The sequence below is a fragment of the Neophocaena asiaeorientalis genome, unplaced genomic scaffold, assembly GCF_003031525.2.
Source record: "Neophocaena asiaeorientalis asiaeorientalis breed wild unplaced genomic scaffold, Neophocaena_asiaeorientalis_V1.1 scaffold649, whole genome shotgun sequence".
NCBI lineage: Eukaryota > Metazoa > Chordata > Mammalia > Artiodactyla > Phocoenidae > Neophocaena > Neophocaena asiaeorientalis.
The window spans coordinates 642,824-664,119 of record NW_020173202.1 but is presented as its reverse complement, the minus strand read 5'-3'; the positions used below and the strand labels follow the sequence as shown (position 1 = coordinate 664,119).

The 21,296-nt window shown below is 45.8% G+C and overlaps 2 long non-coding RNA genes across 2 annotated transcripts; both read right to left on the bottom strand.

Annotated features, from left to right (window-relative positions):
• Positions 1–12,357: 12,357 nt before the first annotated feature.
• On the bottom strand, positions 12,358–13,987 carry LOC112399656 (uncharacterized). The gene is made up of 3 exons (XR_003003275.1): positions 13,815–13,987; positions 12,632–12,717; positions 12,358–12,544 (listed from the first exon to the last, which is right to left on the bottom strand). It is a non-coding gene; the product is annotated as an uncharacterized LOC112399656 (long non-coding RNA).
• A 3,374-nt stretch (positions 13,988–17,361) lies between these two features.
• On the bottom strand, positions 17,362–21,198 carry LOC112399655 (uncharacterized). Its single transcript, XR_003003274.1, has 3 exons — positions 20,872–21,198; positions 17,868–18,027; positions 17,362–17,719 (listed from the first exon to the last, which is right to left on the bottom strand). It is a non-coding gene; the product is annotated as an uncharacterized LOC112399655 (long non-coding RNA).
• Between the last annotated feature and the right edge of the window lie 98 nt (positions 21,199–21,296).

Below are 21,296 nucleotides of genomic sequence, written 5' to 3'. Positions count from 1 at the left end.
GCTCTGATTCCTCTCAGTTGCTCTGAAGGTCCAGCTGAGGCCATCGAGACAATATTTCAGCCCCAACTAGTATTTCTCACCTAATCATTCATGAGGGCCGCTAGACAGTGGTGTTCTATGCCAGTTATCAGAGGGCCTTCTATAAACTAGGGCTTTACTCCATTAACTAAGACTATACCCTAACCTGGACATGGGCCCTACTGAAAAGGCAGGATAAATAATTCTTTCCTTTTCTGCCCAATTTTTAAAGTATAACTGGTTCAATAGCTGTTTCAGTTGTAACACATTATTTTGAATTAATTTTTCTGGCAGTTTCCCTTTTGAGCATAACAGACTCACGAATTTTCATAGATTGAAAGTGTTTTTATCAACAGTGTTTATTATCATTTTTTGGCTGAACTGTCGTAACTTTGGCCACTGGGAGCCCCCCTCCAGGTCTCTTGGGCTTTGATCCCATTAAGCCTCCACGTTTCCTGGCACGATGCCTCCTGCCCACTCTGAATGTTCGCTTCCCCACCACGAAGACATTTCTACGTGTAGGGGGAGCGCGGGCTCCATGTATATGGGGAGTGGGGTTTGCGCCCTACACACGGGCTCTCGGTACCCACTTGCTGCTAGAGGTACAGGGCTCCTTGGCCAGTTCAGCGCACAGTACCCAAAAGGACTTTAAAAAGAAATCATGCATTCATACTGATACTTCCCTGTCAATTCTACTATAGTACCTCTACTTTCTTTCACTTTCGTAATTGAATCTTTTATACTGAATTGCATTATTTCTAACACAAACATTTCATTACTTACTTGCTTTACCCAACAATATAAAGAAAAATGGTTTCTCGGTCACACCCTTATTACTGTAAACAATGAAACTACTGAATACAAGCCCGAAATTTCCCTTATTCTTTGTCCTTGGAATGAACGTCCCAAGTATGTAGGTTCCAAGTAATCGTTCTAAATTCACTTAAAATAATCTTTTGTCTCTGCTACGCAAGCACTTCCCCAATGTAGAGTTCAACACAGTTGTTCGTATTTGTTTTCATTGTGAAGGCTCTTGCATTCTAGCAGCTGCTACTTCTTAGAAGGTGGCAGCTCCTGGCTCGTGTTCCTAGTACAGGAAATTGGAGGCCAGGCTAACAGTTAAATGACTATCCGGGAAATTCCATCTCTATGATCGCTTCAATTCTCCAGTGTAGACGGTGAAGTCTGTCTACACTCATGGGTTCTGGCTGAACAAATCAACTCTACCTTTTCCTACTTAATTTCTAGTACTGTTACAACCTACATAGTTTAATTTTTTAATCTGGTACTGACGTGCAAGTTTTATCTTGTGCCCTTTTTGAGCTATCGCTTTTCTCTTTAAATAAAAATAATATCCAAATTTTCTGCATACCACGCTCTGTATTTTCACACCAAGGCTTACATTACATACATTCAAATAATTCTCAGTTGGTATTTCCTTAACCGCATGCACTCAGTGTTTAATTTTCTTGTAGGGAGATTTTGAGGAGACACATGGTCCCAAGATTCCACAGGGTAAGCAAAGGCAACACATGTAAAAACAAGCTCTCTTTATTTTTTAAATTTTTGTCTGAAATCCTCTCTTCGCTCAGAAGTCAAAATGCAGGGTTTGCTTTTTTAATATATTTTCTAGCACAATCAAATACCCTCTAAGTAGTTCACCCACCTCAAACCTTATAGTGACTATAGTTACGTTTTTTAAAATACAAATAAAACACAAGAGTTTAGCCTGACCACATGTGCTTACTTTGCAAGAGCAGCACCACTTTTGACACAATTTTTGCCAGAAGTCAGGGTAAAGGTCCAAGCGAGCCAGCTGGAAGTCTAATGTGTGCAGCAGTGACTTTTCGCTGTAGTATCTTTGCTTCTGGCCAAGAGTGAAACAAGAGCACGGGGTGAAACACGTTCAAACAGGCTCCAGGCACCTGCCCTGGGCCTGCCGAAGTCCCTCCTCTGTATTGTTAAACCAGCACTACAGATATAATAATCTGCATTATTATATAGACGATAATAACAGTCTATAATGGATGGATCCAGTCTTTCAAGTTTTGCTCCATTTAAATCCAACCACATTCCATTTTCTTCTAAAAGTCTTTCTAATTAAGCCTCCCTGGCAGCCGGGAGGCTTGGAGGGCTCCCTCTGTGCCACACAGGCCTCCCAGGTGACCCCGCGTTTGGAAGCGAGATCCCAGGAAGCAGGCTGTCCACACAGCGTCCACTTTGCGGGTCCCCGTGCAGCTTCCGTCACTGAGAAGGGGCGTCAGTTCCGGCAGCAGATGCCCAGGCTTCAATCGGGTGGAGGCTGCTTTCTCACTTGTCCAGTCGCATCGCACGGTCCAGGTGCTGGTCCTGGAAACATAGTCTTAAAACTCATTTCCGTTCTGCACGATCCCGTGGTGGACCTCAAAGCATTTAGTAAATCCCTTTTCTGCTTAAACTGGTCCAAGTAGACTCCACTGTTTGCAATCAGCAGCTCTAACCATCCTGAGACAAGGGACGTGACGTCTTAGGCTTCATGTCCACGATTCCTGATGAGACGTCAGTAGAGCCATGGGCATCTGGAAATATCCTTTACGATTAGCCCAGTGTAATGTCTTCTTAGGGAAGGCCAGGGGGTGGGGCTCCTGACTCCGCAGGCCCAGAGTGCCTAAGGCTGTGAAAGCACTCAAAAATTAAAATGTACTGGAGACACAGGTGCAAAACAAAATCCTTTTTAAAAATTTGCAATAATAAATATACGTCTCACATAGACTGAAAGAGCTCCTGTTGGCAGGATAAGTGACTCTCTGCATTTGACTACAATAAAGAGTCTGGGAGTGAAAGAAATTACAGCAGGAGTCACTGGGACATAGATGGAGGAAGGGAAGGAAGGAAGGGAGGGAGGGAGGGAGGAAGATATGGCTCAAATGGAAAGAATTCATAGAAGACCAAGTAGGGGACAACAGAAAATCCACACCTAGGGACTTCCCTGGTGGTTCAGTGGTTAAGAATCTGCCTTCCAATGTAGGGGACACGGTTTGATCCCTTGTCGGGGGACTAAGATCCTGCATGCCTCGGGGCAACTAAGCCCCCGTGCCACAACCCCCGAGCACATGGGTCACAACTACTGAGCACGCGGGCCACAGCAGAGGATCCTGCCTGCTGCAACTAAGACCCAACGCAGCCAAAAATATAAATAAATAAATAAATATTTAAAAAAAGAGAAAACCACACCTAAAAGTGTTATAGCAAAACCCAAGAATATCAAATGAAAGAAAATTCTAAAAGCTTCCAGAGAGAAAGAATTAATCATCTATAAGTGGGGTGACTAAACCACCTGTAAGTAAGCAGAGTATTATGTCTCAGTTTACGCAGGGTCATCCTGGTTTACACCGACCGCCCAAGCTTAATTACTGGTAGTGCCCTCTTCACTCTCAAATGTGTCCTGGTTGAACGATAAATTTTATCTTCACCCTAACCTATAAAGGAGTAAGAGACAGACTGGTAGGGAAATGGTACAAGGGGATAGTGGTGTAATGGTTTTAAAGTAGTAAAAGTAAAGAACTTTGAATGTCAGATTTTTTAATCCAAATTGTCACTCAGATGTGAGGATATAAATATTCTCACTCATATAAGGCCTCAGAAATGTTATCACACAGTGGAAACGCTCTTGAAGGAAGGCTTCAGACAAGAAAAGAGACAAATCCAGGAGATTGCTATAAGAGGTGTGGAATTAAGGATAACCAAGTGCTTAGGTAAAGTCCACTATAGGACCCAAGTGGGAAACAGACTGTCCATAAGTCTAGAACTAAAATAGCACTATGGGGCTGAGGGAAGAGGGAGACCAAGGGACCTGATCGTGGGCAGGAAATCCTGACTTATAAGGGCACAATAAGACATTTCTAAGTTTACTACTGCAGCTAAATATGCATAATTATAGGTTTTAAATAGAGGGTAGCCACAGTAAGAACGAAAATATAATGTTTAACTTTTTAAACTGGCAGAATACTCAAAATGACCAAAGGAAAACAGGAAAAGAGAATAAAGGAAGCCAAAAAAAAGTTCAATAAAAGCAAAATATGAAATAAGATAAATCCTAGTATATGGTCACCATAATAATTATAAATAGATAAAACTTACAAATATAAAAGATAAAGACTCTCAGATTGACTATTTTAAAAATGTCCAATAATATGATGTCTAGAAGAGACATAATTAAAACAGAAAGATACCAAAAAATTGCATATAATGGATGACAAAAATACAAATAAGATGGTAGCAAGTAGAAGTCAATACCACATTAGGAAAATAATTCACCATGACCAAGTGTGACTTATTCCAGGAAAGCAAAGTTGGTTCAATATTCGAAAATCCATTAATATTATTCACATATTTACAGATCCAGGAAGACATCATATAATTACAGTATCTCCACAGATGCCGTAAAAGCCTTGGACAAAATTCAGAACACATTCCTGATCAAAATTACTCAATGGTTTTGAAAGATGGTTTCTTTTTTTCTTGTTGTTGATAAATTGATTGATTGGTTGATTGATTGGTTTTTGGCCGTATTGGGTCTTCGTTGCTGGGCGCGGGCTTTCTCTAGTTTTGACGAGTGGGGGCTACTCTTCATTGCGGTGCACGGGCTCTAGGTGCGCAGCTTCAGTAGCTGTGGTGCGTGGGCTCAGTAGTTGTGGCTTGCGGGCTCTAGAGCGCAGGCTCAGTAGTTGTGGTGCATGGGCTTAGTTGCTCCGCGGCATGTGGGATCTTCCCAGACCAGGTATCGAACCCGGGTCCCCTGCATTGGCAGGCGGATTCTTAACCACTGTGCCACCAGGGAAGTCCCCAGATGCTTTCTTAATATAATAATAATAATAATAAAGATAACATACATATTCCTTGGTCCTGAAGCCAGCATCTTATTTAATGGAGAAACATTAGAGGTATTTTTACTAAGATCAAGAACAAGGTTAAGGATGCCCAGTATCTCCTCAACTATTCAACACTGTATAGGGATACTAGGCAATGCAATTAGAGAAGAGTAATCAAGTACAGGTGTAAGAATTGGTAAAGAAGAAGTAAAAACTCTCTCTTTATATATGATATGAAAGTATACCAGGAAAACCCTAGAAAATCAATGACAAAACTAACTCAATAAAATAATTTAATGTAGTAGCAAGATATAAACCTCACATACAGAAATCAAGAGTTCTTTTACACAAACAATAACCAATTGGAGGACACGGTAGTAGAGAAAACCCTATTTACAAAAGCAACAAAGAAGATGAAATACTTAGGAATAAACAGAAGATGAAATACTTAGGAATAAAAAAACCATGAAATATGCAAAAACTATAGGAGGAAAACTTTAAAGTACTCTGGAAAGACACAAAAATAGACTTGAACAAATGGAAAGACACCACCTGTTCTTGGATAGGATGATTCAAGCTTATAAAAATGTCAGTTCTCCCTAGATTAACTTATGAATGCAATAAAACCCCAATAGAAATAAAAATATCCATAGGCTTTTTTTATGGAGTTAGACAAGTTAATATTAAAGTTCATTTCGGGGACTTCCCTGGTGGCGCAGTGGTTAAGAATTCGCCTGCCAATGCAGGGGACACGGGTTCGAGCCCTGGTCCGGGAAGATCCCACATGCCGCGGAGCAACTAAGCCCGTGCGCCACAGCTACTGAGCCTGTGCTCTAGAGCACGTGAGCCATGACTACTGAGCCCACAAGCCACAACTACTGAAGCCCGCACGCCTAGAGCCCATGCTCTGCAACAAGAGAAGCCACCGCAATGAGAAGCCCGCGCACCGCAACGAAGAGTAGCCCCCGCTCACGGCAATTAAAGAAAGCCCGCGCGCAGCAGCAAAAAACCAATGCAGCCAAAACTAAATAAAAAAAAATTTTTTTAAGTTCATTTGGGGGGCTTCCCTGGTGGCGCAGTGGTTGGGAGTCCGCCTGCCGATGCAGGGGACGCGGGTTCGTGCCCCGGTCCGGGAAGAACCCACATGCCGCGGAGCGGCTGGGCCCGTGAGCCATGGCCGCTGAGCCTGAGCGTCCGGAGCCTGTGCTCTGCAACGGGAGAGGCCACAACAGTGAGAGGCCCGCGTACCGCAAAAAACAACAAAAAAAAGTTCATTTGTTAAATTAAACATGTAAATATAGCTAGGAAAATACTAAAAAAGAAAAACTATGAGGGTGGCTTATCTCTGCCAGAAACCTTTGAAGTTACAATACTGTGGTGCAGGGGCATGAGCAGATAGAGACCAGTGGCAGAGAACAGGAAGCCCAGGGATAGATACAAGCACATATGAAAATGTAATATACTCAGGTCACTGGGGCAAAGAATAAGTCAGATTGAAGTGGACTTCTCAATAGCAAAACAGGACACCAGAGGACTTTGATAAAGTGAGAGAGTGGCACGGACATATATACACTACCGAATGTAAAATAGATAGCTAGTGGGAAGCAGCCACATAGCACAGGGAGACCAGCTCGGTGCTTTGTGACCGCCTAGAGGGGTGGGATAGGGAGGGCGGGAAGGAGACGCAAGAGGGAGGGGATATGGGGATGTATGTATATGTACAGCTGATTCACTTTGTTATAAAGCAGAAACTAACACACCATTGTAAATCAATTTTACTCCAAAAAAGATGTTAAGAAAAAAAAAAGAAGAAGAAGACAGTCAAAACTCTAAAAAAAAAAGAGGACTTTGATAAATGTTGCTGGGACAACTGGGTAGCCATTTGCAAACAGACATTGTCACAGTCCTACGTCACACCATACAGGAGGATAAACACCAAATGAAACAAGGACATAAGTGAAAAAGGAAACCATTCAAACACTAGAAGAAAGCATGGGTGAATTCCTCTTTAACATTAGTGGACAGAAAGGCTTTTTAACTATGACTCAAAATTCAGAAGTAATACAAAAAAAGGTGATAAATTTGACTTACCAAAATAATTTTAAAATTTTGCATGGAAAAAGCACTACATGCAAAGTCAAAAGGCAGCTGTCAAGCTGGGAGACAATATTTGCAACTCATGTTACAGAGAAAGGGCTAATAACTATAATATATAAAAAACTCTTTAAAACTGAAGAACAAAAAACCAAATTGCGATACAAAAATAGGAAAAATACACCATCAGACAATTCACCTAAAAGATATTAAAATGGTACTTAAATGTATGTAAAACATGTTCACACTCACTCATAATTAAAGAAATCAAAATAAAACAACATTGAAATATTTTTTACCTGTCAAATGGGTATAAATAGAAATGCCCAGTGATGCATCGTGTTGTCCAGGCTGTGGGCAAACACACTCGTACATGTGACTGGTGGGGATGCAGATCTGTGTAACCTACCTTGCGGGGGAATTCAGCGATGTCCAGCAAACCTACACACACGGACTCTGGCCCAGCAATCCTCTGCTTTACCCCGAAGATACATTCTGTGACAGGCAGGCTCTGAAACGGCTCCCCGGCATCCCACCGCCTGGAATTCAGGCCCTCGTGCACTCCCCTTCTTCGAGTGTTACCTGGACCTCGTGACTCACCTCTAATGAACAGAGTGTGGCAAAGGGATGGAATGCCACGTCTGACATTAGGCCGCAAAAAGCCTGTAACTTAGGTCTTGTTCTGTCTTGCTCGCTCACGCTGATGGAAGCCAGCTTCCTGTGGACGACCTGGGAACTGAGAGCAGCCTGCAGCCAGCAAGGCTCTCAGCCCAGCGCCACCGAGTGACTGCGTCCTACCAACAGCCGCGTGAGTGAGCCTGCACCTGTGTCCTCTCGGCTGAGACCGCCGCCCTGCTGGAACCTCGACAGCACCCTGGGAGAGACCCGAGCCAGAAGACCCAGAGAAGCTGTGCGTAGATTCCTGAGCCCTGGATTCCGTGAGGTGATAAACGTTCGTTGTTTTAAGATATTATATTTGGAGGGAATTTGTTAGGCAGCAGTAGATAGCTCATAGCTCCACACACACACATGTGTATATGTATGTGTATGTGCATATATGTATGTGTATTCATGTGTATATACATGTATCTATATATGTATGCATTAAGTTATTCATTGTAGCATTATTTGTTATGGAAAAAATGTAGGAAGAACCTAAGTAGTCATTAAGAAAACTGCAGAATACAATGTAGCATTATGCAGCTGTTAAAAAAAAAAAGAAGAAAATGACCTCTAAGAACTGATATGGATATTCCAGAATATATTGCTAAGTGAGAAAAGTGAAATACAAAAGAGTACCTTAGTATACCAGCCTCGTGTAAGAGAGAAGGGTGACCCAGGAAAATACGCATGTATCTGCTCTTTGTGCAAAAGAAACGCAGAAGCACAAACTAGAAATTAATGAGATTAGTCACCAGCCAGGCAGGTGTGGGAATGGGGTGGAGACAGTGAAGGGAAGGGAATGAGGAAAAGGAGGTGAGGGGAGAGAGACACCTCTGTGGATCCTTTGGTTCTAGAACAACTCCCTCAAATAAGTACTTCAAATCAGCCAGGATGTGGGGTAGCCCGGATGTAGTGCACTGGTTCCAGATGAACCTGGCTGTGGGGAGACTGAATGACACAGGCAATGAAGCGAGTGGGGAAGAAAATCACTAACCCGTTACGTTTGGAAAACGGTATATCGACTGCACGGTGAAGCTCAGGACAAAATGATCCATGTTCAAATATCTCACTCTCGTTAGGAAACGTGTTTCCCAAGGAGTGAGGGTAAGAAATTGTGAACTGAATTACGTTTAATCTAGGATGGAGCAAATATGTAAATACACCACGGATGATTAAAGCCAGGTTTCTCACTGTCAGAAAAAGACAGTTATGAGTCAGGCAAAGGGGAGGACAGGATGAATGGGGGGTATAAGAATCAACTCATGCTGTCTATATATTGATCCAGTTCTGTCTGCTTGGGTGGCTGAGGGTCAAGGACACCCAGGGGCAGTGAGCACACCTACAGGTCAGATACCCGTTTCTAAGCATGACTTTCCAATAAAGGAAACAGTACTCCTTGGAAAATGGTCAACTCCAGCGTGGGGTTAGGAAAACACACGATGAGCTTGGAACATTTTTATGGTGCCAGAAATTAAGGAAGTGCTGAAAAAATCATGAGGGCATATGCTGAAAGAACACAGGAGCCTGCTTGAAGAGCCCCAGTGGCCAAATCTGGGACAATTTTGGCAATAAAATAATGATAGTAATTACCAACCCATAGAAAAAAATCAATACCTTAGCCTGCTTGAAGAGCCCCAGTGGCCAAATCTGGGACAATTTTGGCAATAAAATAATGATAAATTACTATCATTATTTGGGTAATTACACCAACCCATAGAAAAAAATCAATACCCGTAAGTCCATAGTCATATCAATGAAGAACGAATGAATGAATGGATGGATGGATGAATACACATACACACATACATACATACATGCATACAGCAGAGAAGGGCCAGTTCTTCCTTATAGCAGAATTACAAAGGTAAATGTAAATGATGGAAATAGAAAATTTCCCTTAGGCTGACACCACAGTAATAATGGGCCTAGGCCAGAACCATCTACTGGTGCTAAGCGTGGTGGGTGTGGTCATGATGAGAGATCATAGCTGCAGTCTCAATGTATCTCCTCCAAGGTGTGTACCAATTACAGATGGGAAAACAGTGACTCTACAGCCACTGGAATAAAGTTAACAGAAGAGTCGTCCCTCATTATCCGAGGGTGATTGGTTCCAGGACCCACCTCAGACACCAAAATCCACAGGTGCTCAAGTCCCTTGTATACAATGGTGTAGTATTTGCATATAACCCATGCACATCCTCCTATACTTTAAATCATCTCTAGATAACTTACAATGCCTATTAAAATGTCAATGCCATGTAGTTGTAAGTACAACGTAAATACTATGTAAATATTTGCTGGCACCTGACATTTAAGGTTTGCTTCTTGGAACTTTCTGGAAAAATTTATTTTTAATGTTTTCATTCAACCTCAGTTGGTTGAATCCACCAGACTCGGAGCCCATGGATACGGAGGACCGACTGTGTCTGTAATAAGACATATCAACACACGTCTTTCCTGACAGGATGCACTGAGAATTCTGCGGTATTCTTGCCCCGAAATGCGTAAGCTCACTGTAATTGTGAGGAAGCATCAGATTAGCCCAAAGCAAAGGACATTCTACAGAATCACTTGCCAGGAATCTCCCAAAGGGCTCAGGTTGTGAAAGAGGAAGGAAGCCTGCAGACCCGCTAGGGGCTGAGGAGTCGTGGCCACTGAACCCACTGGGACTGGGTCCCGGACACAAAGAAGCACGTTAGGGGGACAGTTGGAGAAACACGAATAGAGTCTACAGCTTAGTTAATGGTACTGCATCCACGTGAATTTCCTGGTTTTCTCTCTGCGGTCTGGTGATGTAAGATGTCAACACTAGGCAGAATTAGGTGAAGGGTATGAACAAACTCTACTATGTCTGCAATATTTTTTCAAGTCTAAAGTTATTCTGAAAGGAGACTCCTGAAGGACAAAGATGAGCTACTATAAAAATTAGGACATTATAATAACAAGTGTATAGGAATCACTTAAGATGCTCTGGGTACTTTACATCCCACTATGTTCCCTCTTCCACAGATAGAGACTGGACACAGAGGGGTTAGATAGCTTGTCTGAGATCAGTCACACAGCACGGGGCTCAGGGTTTGAACCCAGGTCTTTAAGACCAGAGCCCACCACCCAACCGCTAAGCAACATGGTCAACCTCAGTCCCCAGTAATCGTGGAACGTTCACCTAAGACAAGTTCTGACTTGTTAATTGCCGGTAGTCGCAGCAGCAAAGACGTCTGTCTTATTTTACCTGATCTCAGCTCAAGTTCCATAAGAAGAGTACGGGCATCTGCCGTCCAGCTGGAGTTTTCCTAACTGGAACTCAGATAACGCACAACAGTCAGAGAAAATAATTTTCATCCTGTGGAAGCAGCACAACCAGTATGAGAAGAAGTCCTTCCAGAAAGCCTGGAGCACAGAGCTGCCTTCCCAGGGCAGGCCTAACCCTCTGCGCTTTCCCCTGTTTACACTGGCACTTGTGGGCTGGTCCCCAGGCAGAGGTGCAAGATCAGGGCCAAAAGAGATAGAGGGGATAGGGCTTCCCTGGTGGCGCAGTGGTGGAGAGTCCGCCTGCCGATGCAGGGGACGCGGGTTCGTGTCCCGGTCCAGGAGGATCCCAAATGCCACGGAGCGGCTGGGCCCGTGAGCCATGGCCGCTGAGCCTGCGCGTCCGGAGCCTGTGCTCCGCGACGGGGGGAGGCCACGGCAGTGAGAGGCCCGCGTACCGCAAAAAAAAAAAAAAAAGAAAGAAAGAAATAAAGGGGATGGAGTCTCCTAAATATGAGTTAGAAAGAAAGAGAAGGGGCGGGGGTGGAAGGAGGGAGGAATTTGTGTGTCGTAGGTTTTAGCAGCCAATGAAATATTTGGGGTTTTCAATAAAATACACAAATCATTAAGATCTCCTTTCTGTGTTAAGTTGTGATGCCCCAGGGACACAGTCACTGGGTTGGGCTGGAAGAGACTCTGCCCCCGGCTTTGGGAGCAAGGAGCACCTGAGGGAGAAGGTGGAAACCGCAGACACCTGCTTCTCCTCCCGGATGCAGGTGGTTCCCAAAGCGGCTTTGCCCTCCTCGGCTCTCTCCAGGCTTGAGACTCTTTTGTGGCCAAATTACGCCCCCTTGTGGCCTCACAAGATTCAAACCCTGAGGTCATGGAGTTGTGATTTGTGTTCAGCTAATGTTTGTTGTAAGGAATATAACAACACTTTAAAAAACACATACATCCTCCTAACATACACATGAAAACCTAGGACAAAAAGCTCACACGTTTCTCAGATTTAGCGTCTGGGCCAGTTCAGGCAGGGCCAAGACTGTCTGAAAACAAAGTGCTTTAGATTGTACAACTTTTATTTTTTTGTTTGCTCGTAACCAACCCTTCTGCAAGAGTGATTAACAATGAACTTGATGCAAAAACAAATCTACCCCTTAACCACCGTCTGCTTCCATAAATATCTCTGGACAGGAAACGCAAGTGGTGAGTGAAGAAGACCCTGCATGTCAGGAAGGATGTCTGGGAACCGTCCTCATGACCTCTCTCCCACTCAGGCCGAGCAAAATGAGCCAGTCTCGTCACCAACGGTCTGTTGATGTGGGTGACATTTGCTCAGCTCTTAACCAGCTGTAAGAATGTTACTGAATGAGGATGCTTGCCTTATTTATTTAAGAAGGAGGAAAGATGAGATAATTTCTAGTGAACTGTTGGAGTTATAACTTTTTGTTCGTTCATTCATGCAAAAAGTATTTATGGAACATTTACTATGTTACATGACTCTGCCAGACTCTGGGAATACATAAAGAAAAGGAAACAAACAGAATGACGTCGATGTGGTACCTGAGTTCAACAAGCTTACCCTGAGGGGAGTTGTTCCCCCTCTTCACTGGGAAGAGTGTACAGTGTCATGGGCAGGGATACCACAATCATAAGTCCAGACTCTGATCCTAGGAAAACCATGCAAAGAGCTGAGGAAATCACCTTGTACCTGCTCAAACACCTCATAGCTTATGGAAAAATGACCCTCTACTTACTGCAATACACCAACCGCCGGGTAAAGCTGGAGAGCCCCCGTGGACATTTAATCCAGGTATACAGGTGTGCTCCCCTGGCAAAGGTTCTAGAAGATTATTGAAAGCCTAGTTAGAAAACTAGTGCACACATCTCTTGGGTTACCCTGGCTTTTATAATAATTGTCACAAATCATCCCATTTACATCAACAGAAACTCATATAAGCACCTAGAATGGACAGTTTGCCGGTTAACTTTTATCAGCATCAGTTATATTTCCTGCACTTGCAAGAGCTTTTTATACAACATAGGAAAAGTCCCTGCCTAAATTCCTGTAAAATACATTCACTGTTCTGATGATAGGAAAACAAAGACAGACTTGACAATCGTGACAGACGTCTAATACATTTTCTGAAGTTGAAATATGCATTATTTTGGTGTAAAGATAGCTTGTGATTCAGTCAGCCCACGTAATGGAGCACCAAGAAAGAGAGTGCTGGGTGCTAAGTGAGACCCCAGCTCATGCATCTTGGATGTTAATATTCTTTGTAGCAGCACAAAACAGATGTTTCCTTTTAATCTTTGCTTATCTTAATACAAATTTGCAATTCATTTTCTTAATCAGGGAATAGAATTTCCAAAAGATGCAATCAACGAAAAGTGCATGAAATAATGTTATTTCTAAGCAGAGACATGAAGTAAAAAAACAGCAATGGAAAACCTGCACAAGGTCACAGCACCTAAGAGGCCAGGCTGGAATATAATCACAGGTTTATCCAAATAAATGCTGCTGATACCCATCATCACTGAGCAAGCGTTCAGTGTAGCAGGCACAGTCCAAGATCACGACTTCACAACATCCCCATCATGTCGGTACTATTATGATTCCCAGTTTACAGAGAAGAAAAAGGAGACAGAGACAGATATGAAGTGAACGGGTCATATAAGTGACAGGATTCAAACAGAGACCCAACATTGGTATAAGCGGTGCCCAAGCTGTCTGTAAACTGACTTCCTCTTCAGCCAAACCAGCTTCCGGGACTCAGGGGTATGGGTCTAACTCAGCGCTCTCCGTTCCCACATGAGTCCCCCTGTGGCCAGTAACCTTTTCTGGCCACGGCGGCTGTAGCTGCATCTCCCCGCCCCACTCACACTGGCCGGCTGGCCATGGCTGCTGCTGGCGGTGGCTTAGCTCCTGACACTGACCTTGCAGTTGGCCCCACGGCGGTGCTCACTTCTCCTTGGTTCCCAGGCTGACCGCCCCTCTCACACGTAACCTCGGTGAAGCCACTTGAGTGCTGGCTGAGTCCTCTTGGGCAATGGCCGCCTCACACCAGGTCACGCCTGTCCCCAGGGGCAGTACTATCCAGTGACAGATGGACACAGAAGTGGAGGCCTGGACCTTTGCCCTCATGATGGGTTGCCTCGCGGGATGGGCTCGAAGCCTCTGCCTAGATTCTATGCCATCGTCTGGGTGCACACCTGCTCCTGTCACGCCCCTGCTGGGGCTGGTCCTGCGTCCTGCACACAGACACCTGCCGCACTGTCTCCGTGGGAACCCAGTCGGGGCAGGTGGTAAGGACCTGACCTGTCTGTAAGGGAGCCGCACGCAGGTGTGAAAGCCGAGGGGCTGTCACCTGCGTTTCACTGGTCAGCGGGATGGGAGCCGCATCAGAGTAGGAGAAGGGATGCCCGCCGAGGGGGGCCGAGGCTTGGGCTCTGCAGAGACAGTTGAGATGGAGAAAGAAGAACGGAATCGATACAGATTTGGAAAGTAAGGTCTCTGGAATTCGGCAGCAAATCCTTGTTTTTATACGAGTATCCCTCCAAATCCGCCTCCTAAATAAAGCTGCCTAGGGATCTCCCGGTCTCCCTAGTGGAGGCCAGCCCTTGCACACTTCACTGTGCATATTCATCACCGGAGGGGCCCGGTAGCGGGAAGCCCTCACTCCAGGGCCTGAGGCTCTACGCTTCCAAAACCGTCCCAGGCGCTGCCTTCAGGGGCCACGAAGGTCCAAAGTTAAAATTCACCCTGTGCTGTCTTGCTTTTGTTCATTTATGATTAAATATCATTTCAAAAATTAATTTGCAACTTCTTCAAGGGTGAGATAGTATCTGTTTCTTCTCTGAACAAAATAACAAGTAACAACAAACGCACGTTAATCTACTAATCCCTCAAAAGGCAGATTGGGTTATTTTTAGTTGGATTGTAATTTAGTTGCACTGATACACTCTTTTTCTATAGATTGCATCCTGGTCGCAGTTACCACGGGAACATATTTTAACCATTCGTGTAATACTGCAGTCATGTTTCCATCATCCAGTAGGGATATAGCAAATGGAGCGGGAGAAATAAATTATCAAAATGCTGGATTTACCTTTGCTCTTAAGCAAGCAACATCCAAAACTCGTTTATAGCTGGTTCACTCATTCAAAGTCGTGAGAGGGTCCCTTGCTTTGAGGAACTAGTAAAGGAGTTTCCTGAAGACCTCAAATGGACATTAATAGGGTGACTGGAAGCTCCATTTACAGCAGAGCTGTGACCTCAGCAGGGATTTTATGGCTGACAACACCACCTGTTGACAGAAAGACAGAGAAAGAGCAGAGTTCTGTTCTTACCTACCAGGCTCTCTGCTCTCTCTCAGGAAACAGGATTTGGGGGTGGCATTTTCTCTGTCAATGGGTTTGAGTTGCAAAAACTTTTCCCCTGGGGAATTCCCTGGAGGTCCGGTGGTTAAGACTTTGCCTTTCAATACAGGAGGTGCGGGTTCAATCTCTGGTCGGGGAGCTAAGATCCCACATGCCTCGGGTCCAAAAAAGCCAAAACATTTAAAAAAAAAAAAAGAAGTAATATTGTAACAAATTCAATAAAGACTTTAAAAATGGTTCACATCAAAAAATCTTAAGAAAAACAAACAAAAAAACCCTTCTCCCCTGGAAAGACATAATGCCCAACAGATAATCATAAAAAGAATCACCTTTGTGTCTCTCTTTGGAATAACACATTTGAGCAAAACTAAGAAGCAGGATATTTTCCAAAAGAGCAGATCTTTGGGGGACACACCCCTTCACTCAGCACTCAGTGATTCACGCGGCTCAGTGTGTGAGAAGGGAGCCTGAGGGTCAAAGCACACAGCACACCACTTAGCTCACACATGGCAAACGTTCGGACCTTCTCCTCCTCCGTAGTGGAGTGAGGCCCCGTGAGCACCCACGGTGGAAGAACTGCCTGGCTTATCTGGGCCGTTTGAATGCTCAGCTGTATCTTTCTAGACCTCACCAGCCCGCTGAAGGGACAGCTACACACAGAACATGCTCAACACATAATTGTTCATTTATTGACACCTAGATTTACTTTCACCCCTACAATTAACTTTAGATGTTGTATTGAGGCAAATTATGTCTCAGATTCTTTAAATATGCTCTCGTTATTGTTACTCATGTATTCATTCTATAAACATCCTCTGAGCTTCTATCATGGGCTGGGGTCTGGACACGGGGCAGTCTAGTGGGATGACCGACCTCGGCCAGGCAAAGCTGGGAAGAGACTGGTGACCCTGCTTAGGGATGGACAGAGCATGAGGAGGGCTCTGGGCTCGGGCCCCTGGCCACATCGTAAAAGGTCCGGGAGGGCTCCCCCGAGGAGGAGACCCAGAGGTCAAGTGGGCATTGGCCAAGAAAGGAAGTTTGGAGGAGTTGGGGGTGGGCCTTGGGGGACACGGGAGGCAAGATTTCAAGCAACGAGAACAGGCCTGTGGATGCTGCAGACACTGAGCACAGAGGCCTGGCTAAACAGGTGGGTCTCCACGTGTGTTTACACGGTGTGCGTGCAGGCATGCACGTACGTGTGCCCCTGTATGTGCTGTGGAAAGAAAGATGTGGTGATGTGTGAGGCTGGAGAGAAGAGCCGGGGCTGGGTCAGGACCAGCTCTGTGCATTTCTCTAATCTACCCTGCCCTTTGTTATCACGATAGCGCCCTTTACTCTGAGGCTGGAGTGGAGTCCTTGGAGGTTTTTCAGCAGAGGAGTGAGATGAATAGATTTACAATGACCTCCACGCCACGTGTGGAGAATGGCCGGCTGCGGGGCCAGACGAGGGACTGGCTGGAGCTGACGTCGGCCACTTCTGTGCCGTGTGTGTCCTGGGACAGTGGCGTTGCCAAACCACATGCTGTTTGTCTGCCCGCCCGTCTGCCTTCCCCTGGGTGCGGGAGCGGTCTGGCGATCATCTCAGGGTCCCTGCTGACCCAGGAGCGTGGCGACGGCGCCCACCTCCTGTTCCAGTGAGACACTCTGAGTGTCGCCCTTATGGCAGGGCTTGTCAGGGCGCTCCACTTTGTTTCCAGGGGTGTGGTCGGGAGGCAGAAAGGAATGAAGGTCTCTCCATCCCCACCCCTGCACAATGACAGCTGGTCCCCACCCTCTGCCTGGGGCAGCCTCACGGCCTTAACGGGCAGTCGACTTGGTTCACTCACAAAGCATTCTGGGGCCTCAGTCCTCATGGAAGAAAAGCTATTGTGTTACATTTTGTGCCCAGCTTTGCTATCATGTCCAGAGAAGGGATTAAGGCAAGCTTATGAGACAGAGTAAAGGGCCAATGATGAACTGTCACCAGCTCTATCCCAACTCATGGCTGCTGCACTCTTTCTAAGGCCCCTCTAGCCGCTCAGGGGCTCAGATTCAAGTGTAATTTCCTACCTGAATTGTCACTGGAGAGTGTCTGATACATTTTTCTACAAAGTACTGTCTGAAACTTAAGAAATGGGAATAGGAAACTTGAGATGTTTTGTATTGTCTTTGTTTCAAAATGCTTAAAATGTTTCCATGGGGAAGGGTTCCCGCAGAGGCTCACCAGGTGTTACCTCTCCTAAGGCCCCTCTGGGAACCCAGCCTCTTTCACCACAGTCAGCTTGTGAAGGGGTGCTGGTTTGTGCGTGGGGCCCCTTGGGGGCAGAGGTCTTGACGTGGGATGGAGTGGCCTCTGGGGGTGGGCTGGCCCTGGGCTTGCCTCCGGAAAGGACCACACGTCTCCCAGGGGGGACCTCAGCTTCCCTGACCGGGGGCTCTGCTGGATTTTGTTGTTGCTTCCTTCACTCAGGCTCCCCTGCGGGCTGGTGAAGGGACAGAGGGAGGGTGGGTGGAGGGAGGAGGGAGGAGGGACCGATCGCAGGTGCGGAGACCCCCTCTGGCGGGCCTGGAAGGAAGCGGGGACTCTCATCTCGGGGCCCAGGAAAGATGTTCTCAAGCTTCGCATCTCACCACTTGGAACCGTCTCCTCTTGTCCGGCTGCCTCATGTTTGGATAGGCCATTGCCTCTGGAAAGCTCTGTGGCTGAGAAGCAGGAAGAGGAAGGAAGTAGGAAGCTCCTGGCTTTTGTTCCAGGATTCTGGGCACGAAGTACAAGCTAACTTCGGGCTTCCTAAAAAAAAAAAAAAAAAAAATGCAGGGTGCAAATAGGAAGAATCTATTTGGGGTCCTAAGAATTGCAGTCTGGGAGACAGATTCAGGGCAACCCCAAAGGAGTGTTCTAAGGAAGAGAAAGGATCAGGGGCTTCTGAAGACACAAAGCCAGGAAAAAAGAAAACAAGCCAGGAGGCTGTTAAAGGTTGCCTGGCAAGAACCGTGATTGACAGTCGCAAGTGAGGGAAGATTTGTCCTTAAGGCATCGTCAGTTGTTTTAGGGCAGGGGTCCAATAAGGAGATAGACTGTCTCAAGTTATTTTAGGGTAAGGGTCCGATAAGTATCTTGCGTTTCTGGCAGGTGCTCTGGACGACTTCATCAGGTCAAAAGGTCAGAGTCCATCCAGGCTGAGGCATGCACGTCACCTTCCTCCGTGGCTTCCTGGTTCCAGGTCACAGAGCTCTCTGAGCAATAATGACTCTGTTTAGATTTTCCTTCCACAGATGGGAAGGGAGACGGGGACCCAGAGCAGACATTAGACACGATGAAACAACAATAATGGTTAGAATCACAAAACCCAGCATTTGTTCAGCACTTGGCATGTGGTAGGCCCCATCCCTACACCTATAGTCGATCCTTGTCATCTGCAGGTTACGTTTGATAAAGTCGCTGCAAACACTGGTTTACGAAGACTGAGGCCCCACCCCTGCCGACACGGGTCAGGGTCCTGCGAGCCTCTGACTGCGCGTTCCTCAACTGATCAACCCATAACCTTGTCTGAAGTGATTCTGTTTAAAAACTTCGTATTCAGTATGTATTACTCATTAATGTGGAACTCACAGACGTCAGCATACAACAGCCTGAATGAAGCTTCTCTAACACATACTTTTTTTTCCCATAAGCCTTCTTGTGCTTCGGACCCTAGACAGCACTTCAGCACTAGGCTTGGGGGCTATTTTAAACAGTGAGATCACCAAGAAAAGGCACAAGTATGCGAGAAAATGTAGCACTAAGCAGACCGCAGAAACCGCGCCTGTTTGCAGTATGACCTGAAACAAGAAGGCACATCACCGCCTTGTTCCACCCCAGCCGTGACGCTGAGTGTCGGGTGACTAACTTTTCACTGTTATGCACATGTCCTGAGTGACTGCGAAAGTGCTTGCAAGCATTGATCTCGGGGTTACAAATATATTTTGGCAAGTAGGTGAATTTGTAATATAGAACCCCTGAGTAATGAGGGTCGATTGATGTGTTATTTAATCCTCATAACAACCCTGCAAGGTAGGAACTATTATCACCTTGATTTTCACATGTCAGAAAGTGAAACAGGAGTTTAGGTTGACTTGCCCCAAACCTCACAGCTACAAAATGGGGGAGCCAGGATTCTAACCCAGGCAGTTTGACTATGGAGCCTAGACTCTTATTCAATTATCTCCATTGGCTTATGACTTCAGTAAATTTTATGTGGTATTTTTTTAGGACACTAAGCTTGGCTCATAGGGCATGAGAAGTGAAAAGGCCCAAATCACATTCTTAAATCTTCAATATTCTTTTCTAAGTAAAATTTCTTACACCCAGGTACAGGTTGAAAATTATGAAATTGCCCTTTTTAGGTTAAACACAATTGGACACTGGCAAATTCCACAGCTCAACCTCACATATCCTTGGAAAGCTTTCTCCCCATTGGTAGAGGTATCCGTTTATTTCATCTTTTTGCATACGCAAAACTAAAGATACTATACTTCAAATGGAAAAATTTTAGGGAATGTATAGATGTACTCTTATTATAGAAGCACACAGGTTTATTATTTCATAGCACTTTTCCCGCTCTATTTTCTGATCTTTTTAAGTTAAGGACAAAAGAATAGGATCTCACACTTCAGTATAAACAGGCCAAATATAAGTATCTTCCACCTAAAAGATGCTGAACATTGGACTGTTTTATCAGAGCAAGTGTATCATCTGTGTTTCTAGGGGTCTTACCATGTGTTTTCTATCTCGTTGAGATTAGATAAAATTCTACTGAAGGCAGTAAGGATGGGCAATAAAAGCCTTTGGGGCTCCACCTTTTAATTGTTACATTTTAGGGAAGGAACGGAGTAGGTGACGTAATAAAACAAAACAGTAGGCATTTCATCACGATCACACCAAACTGGAAAGCAGGAGTGTATTTATGGAAAACCCCTGGATTCTCTGGAATTCACACTGTACAGGAAGCCCTAGTTTCTCCTCTCTCCTTAGCAAGGTAGAGAATAAGAGAGAAAAGAAGTCACTACCGGCAGACCGAGAAGATGGCAGACTAGTGTCTCTGATAAACCACCTTATCGGGGTTTGGATGCCAGTTTCTTTTATAGCACAGAAAGGGGTTAGAGACGAGGAAGCAAAGTAAAAAGGCCATACGTTTTGCAAATATTCCCTGGAACTGCCAGCCTGAGCGAGGGGATGTGTTAATGTCTTTTTTTTTTTTTTTCTTTTTGGCAGCCATCTACAGGTGGGCAGGGTGAGACTGTCTCCCTGGGACACGAAGAGAGGGTCTTTAGTTTAACATTCAGGCAGAGGGGCAGGGTTCCCTGGGGCAGGCCATAATATATGTATATGATTACACCAACAAAAGCGACGAAAAGCGACGAAAAGCAAAGGCTGAAATCAAAGAAACAGACGGAACAGGGAGTCGGATTTAGCTCTTCCCTATTACACCACCAGCGCCCAAAGCCTGCCCCTTGTCCCCGGACTCCCTTCGAGCGAAGATACTCGGCGAACGGCAGTTTAGAAAGGAATCCCTGCCAGTATTGGCACAAGGGCCCCAGCCTTCTTCTGTCGGGCCTGGAAGCGGGTCTAGGGCACGGGGCCTCAGTACTGGACCTGAGTCTGCAGACCTAGACTTCTAGTCCCGGCACTGGAGCCCGGGTCCGCAGGCCTGGACGTGGGCGCAAGGCACGCGGCTTCGAGGACACTCGTGAGGATCCGCGTTCGTGGGTCTATTCATCCAACAAGCAACGGCTGTGCGCACCTCTGGGTCCCGACTCCCGGAGGCGGGAGGCAGCGACTGCTGAACCCGAGCGCGGGAGACCGCGGCTCTCCGCGTCCTTCCCTGACAGCTTCCGCCCCGCGGGCCGGCGAGCAGCTAGCACAACGTGGACGCTATACCCCACGCACCCCCGCCCGCGGCCACAGGGCCCACACAGGCCAGCGGCGGAACCCGACGCGCATGCGCACGCCGCTACGGAGGCCGCAAGGGCCGCGCCGACGCGCCGGAAGCGGGTACCCGGACTTCCGGTCGACCCCAA